The sequence below is a fragment of the Petaurus breviceps genome, unplaced genomic scaffold (assembly GCF_028583685.1).
Source record: "Petaurus breviceps papuanus isolate PSGF00001 unplaced genomic scaffold, PetGlider_PUasm1.0 551, whole genome shotgun sequence".
Lineage (NCBI taxonomy): Eukaryota > Metazoa > Chordata > Mammalia > Diprotodontia > Petauridae > Petaurus > Petaurus breviceps.
In genome coordinates, this window is record NW_027186372.1 from 22,287,298 (window position 1) to 22,292,079 (window position 4,782).

The 4,782-nt window shown below is 39.2% G+C and overlaps 1 protein-coding gene across 21 annotated transcripts in view; it reads left to right on the top strand.

Moving 5' to 3' along the window:
- Nucleotides 1-4,782, top strand: part of ATP10B (ATPase phospholipid transporting 10B (putative)) — a 326,335-nt gene that overhangs the window by 135,411 nt on the left and 186,142 nt on the right. The window lies entirely within an intron of this gene.

Consider the following 4,782-nt stretch of genomic DNA (forward strand, 5'->3'; position numbering starts at 1 on the left):
CACAACTCTGAGAAAACTTTTGAATCGTCTGCTGAGTCTTCCTCTCCTGAGAGCGTCGTCAGTCTCTTCCCCACACTAGCTCAGTCTCAGCCTATTTTTGTAGCTTAAATCAGAGTTTCACAGTACTCAGTGATTATTTTTACTTAAATGCTTTTTACTCATGAGGTAATAAATCATCAGATTTCCCCTATGAAATCAAAAGTTCCTACTCAATCATACTTCAGCCTCCATATAGTTATATGATTTTTCACTTTATTGAATTTTACCCTCTTAAATTTTTAGATAGTTATTTGCAAATAAGCTAAGATATCACACTGCTCAACAATTCTTAATTCCATCTGTGTCCTTGAAACTGTTTCTTCATATTCGCATGTAGCCAGTATTCAATAAATAAAAATCCCCATTAAACCATCAAACTATTCACATTCAAAAGAAGAACCACCTTACTTCCTTTCCAAAGTGATTCAGATCTTTCTATTTATGCTACTGTTCATTTTCAGACCCAATTGATCAGATTCCATTTGAAAGCTAGTGTTTCTTTACACACATATTTTGGCAGTTTTTATTAAACCAAAATTCTTTTCCTATTTCTTTCAGGCATCAAACTCTTTGTCTATGAAAGACATTGTATTATATCCTTTGGTTTTTAATAAGACCTTTTTACTTTATTACCAATTTTTTTTTCTGCTGCTTTCAGCATTAAACTGTACCATATTAAAGGGCAATACCTTAAAATGGATTCTTAGCTGTTTTATATGATGAACCTCTTTGGCAATCTGGTCAAGACTGATTAAACGCTTTTCAGAATAATGCTTTTAAATGCATAAAATAGAATACATAGGATTACCAAGGAAACATTATTTCCAAGGAAACCAGTTATCAAAATATTTTTTTAAAAAAACCAAGTTCATAGACCCTAAGTTAAGAACTCTTGCCTTAAAGGGACAGTACCTTACATTTGATACAGAAAGTAAGCACTGTGAGTAGTCAGCAAATGGAGAAAGAAATGTGGACTAGGAACCCTTGAGGCCACAGAAGTCACCTACTGGCATATATTCTATACATCACCTATTCCAATTCTAAAACTTTACCCATTGGTATTTATTTTCCCACTTTTCTGCCCAATCTTTATTCTTTTGTGCAATTTCCTCTGTTTGGGACTCATGGACTATCACCTCATATGCCAACATTTTTTTTTTTCATTTAAACCAATTAGGAAAAATCATCTCCTTCCAAAGGCAAGGTGGCATAATGAAAAGATCATTGAATTTGGAGGCAGAGGACCCAGGTTCGAATCTTGATTCTTCTGCTTACAGATTTTGAACTAGAAGAAACCTTTGAGATCATTTCATCTAACCCTCTCATTTAACACATGATGTAAGTGAAGTCCACAGCAAAGTCAATTGCCCAAGGTCGCATAGACCATGAGAAACAGAATTAGGATTTGAACCTATGTCCTCTGCCCCCAAATCCATTGCTATTTACATTTTATCATGAGTTATTTCACTTTCCTAGGCCTGGGTTTTCTCATCCATAAAGTGAACAGTGAGGCAAAGTTGTTACAATCATTCTGGAAAACAATTTAGAATTATTTGGTGTATGTGTGGGGATTGGGGTGGGGGAGAATCCAGAAATTGCTAAACTTTGACAAAGAGATTCCACTGTTGGACATATACTTCAGAAAAGGCAAAAGACAGAAAGAAGGAACCCCATATCTACCTGTTTAAATGTGAGGGAGGGGAACATAGGTGGCACCATGGATAGAGCACTGGGTTTGGAATCAGGACGACTTATCTTCCTGAGTTCAAATCCGGCCTCAAACACTCACTAGCTCTATTACCCTGGCCAAGTTACTTAACCCTGTTTGCCTCAGTTTCCAAATCTGAAAAATTAGCTAGCAAAGGAAATGGCAAACCACTCTAGTATCTTTGCCAAGGAAACCCTCAAATGGAATCATGGGGAGTCAGACATGACTGAAAAATTACTGGATAACAACTCAAAAAAATGTGAAGAGGAAAAAGGCACTTAGGGCCTTTTGAATAACTGTAAAGGGGAGAGGAAAGGGTTACAGAAGCATAGTGAGCAATTCAATTCAACAAATATTTATTGAGTGTGTATTATGTCCAAGGCACTATGTTGGCTGCTCAGAATGCAAAGACAAAAATGAAACTATCCCTACCCTCAAGGAGGGATACATCATGTGCACAGATAACTCAGTAAAAGGAGACTGAAGGAGCTCTAGTGACTGAGGGGACTTGAGGCTTCTTGGAACAAGTGGCACCTAAGCAATATTTAAGATTCTATTCTAAATACAGTTGATTAGAGCCATGATGCATGACTAAGCTTGCCAACAATTCCTTTTCTTGGAGAGGGTCCAGGCAATATAACAAGTTATAAAAGAAATTCCATGGAAGCAATGCCCTCCCCCCCTGTCATACTATGCCTTGGTGCAGGGTCTGGGGTACCAGAGCAGCTGAAAGAACTCCCACCTAGAATCTTGGCTCAGCAGGATCAACTGACATAAATGATGAACTGACCTGACCATTCCAACTACTTAATTCTACAGGATCCCTTAATGGCCAGACAGATTTCTCACTATATTTAAAAGGCCTACATTTCTCATATGAGACAGAACAGATTTTGAACAAAATTAAATCAAGTTTTTAAACAGACTTCAGCTCATTTCATCCCACTTCCCAACAGTTCCAACGTCAGGATGATTCCAGTAAAGTATGTGTACCTTGGTGTGGTGCATGCCAAGGTCAAAGATCAAGAAGGAAATAATGTTCCTGCTGCCTGAAAATTCCCCAGATGAAAGGTGTTCTCCTCATTCCTTCCTTCATCTTAAAATAAATATGGAAGCTCCTCCCTGTTATAAGAATGTAAATTTTTAAGATCTTCCCTGCCCCTAGGTTAAGTATACCTGGAGCCTGTGGTAGGAGGCTTGTTTTTCAAGAGATACTTTGTGATTGGGCAGAGGGTCAAGAGGGCTGTTACCTTCTCTGAGCCAGGAGAAGGCTATATAATCCCTGATGTGAGAGTTTGTTTTGGGGCTCACTTTGAAAAGTGTTGTGTGATTTGACCAGACGAGACTCTGGGCAGCCATTGAGAGCCCCCCAGCTTTGAAAAACCCAGATGTTGATGCTTCCCTCTCTGGTAACTGTGATTAGGTATGGCTGTATGTAATGGTCAGACAGTTTAGAGGACTGTCCGCTTGATTTGTTTTCTCTGTCTTGTAACTTCTGTCTGTATACTCTGAAGTTCCAGGTGCTGACATTTTTCCCCTGAACTAGGTAAACAATATATGTTTGATTGATTAAAGTAAGCTTGTTAACCCATTTTAAGTTTCTTTCCTTTAGCAAAGCAGATCTAAGAACCTGTGTTGGCAGCCACCCTGGGGATGCGGGGGTGCTTGCTGCTACACTCTCCCCTTTGCCAGCCCTTTCCAATACTATTCAAATTGGCCATCATCATTGTTCAATGGTGGGACTTGGGGGGGGGGGGGGGGGAACGCGGGGAAGGGGACAAAGATTGACCAGGAAGAATAATCCATGTTTCCTGGGCAATGTTTCATGCAAAAGCCCTTTCTATAGAGGGCCTTTCATAATGAACAGACTAGACAGGAAGGGAGAAGAATATTAAGTATGGCTGAGTTGTCAAGTGAAATTTTCTTGTTCCATCTCCATCCCCCTCCATCTTAGCTCTTTGTAACCTTTGCTTAGATGTACCTGGGGCAAGGTAAGTGTGCTCTTTGAGAAAAGTTCCTTCGAATGACTTAGAAAACCTGAAGAAGCTTATTAGCTTCGTGACCTGAATAAATTTTTATCCAATGGACAAACATTAATTCAACGTATACTATATGCAAGGCATGGCAGTAGTCCTTTCTCTTCCATGCATATGACTGAAGATGGATATTCTAGATCAGGGGTGAATCCTTTGGATTCAGTCGAAGGACCACACTTGAGGACCTAGAGGGCCACATGTGGCCTTGAGTCCACAGGTTTCCCACCTTTGCTCTAGATAATAGTCCATCAGCAATCTATGAAGCATGGTAGTGTCATGGTGAAAATGCTATAGTAGGAACTTGGAGACTTGCATTCTAGTCTAAATTTTACATATGTATTAGATCAGATGATAAATAATAAAGCCATTTAAGGTTTCCATAACTTAATTTCCTATCTATACAAAGAAACTTAGGAACACAGAATGTTAGACTTGAAAAGGACTTCAGAGATTAGTCCAAGCCTTGATTTTCCCAGAGGAGAAAATTGAGTGTCAGAGAAGGTGAGTGACTTGTCCAAAGTCACACAGATGATGCCCAGTGTTCAAGCTCCAAGTCTGGTGTTCTTTCCATTATTCTACACTGTCTTTGTTCATATCTCCCCCAATCAGTCGAGCAGGGTAGTTATGGGGGAAGGGGGAGAAAACAAGGTGATAAAATTGGAAGTACTTTGAAAAGTATAAAACTATTATGTAGAAGAAACTCTGAGAATAAGATAATAGCTAACATTCATATGGCCCTTACTATCTGCAGGCACTGTGCTAAACACTTTATAATGATTATCTTATTTGATCTTCACAACAGCCCTAGGAGTTAGGAGTTATTATTCCCATTTTATGGATAAGGAAACTGAGGCAAACAAAGTGATGTTAAGTTACTTGCACTAGTAAGTATCAGAGGCCAGATTTGAACTATGGTCGTCCTGACTATCGGCCTGACACTATCTGCTGCACCAATTAGCAGAAATTTGTTTGTTCACCTGTGAGAGGTAATGGAAAGAG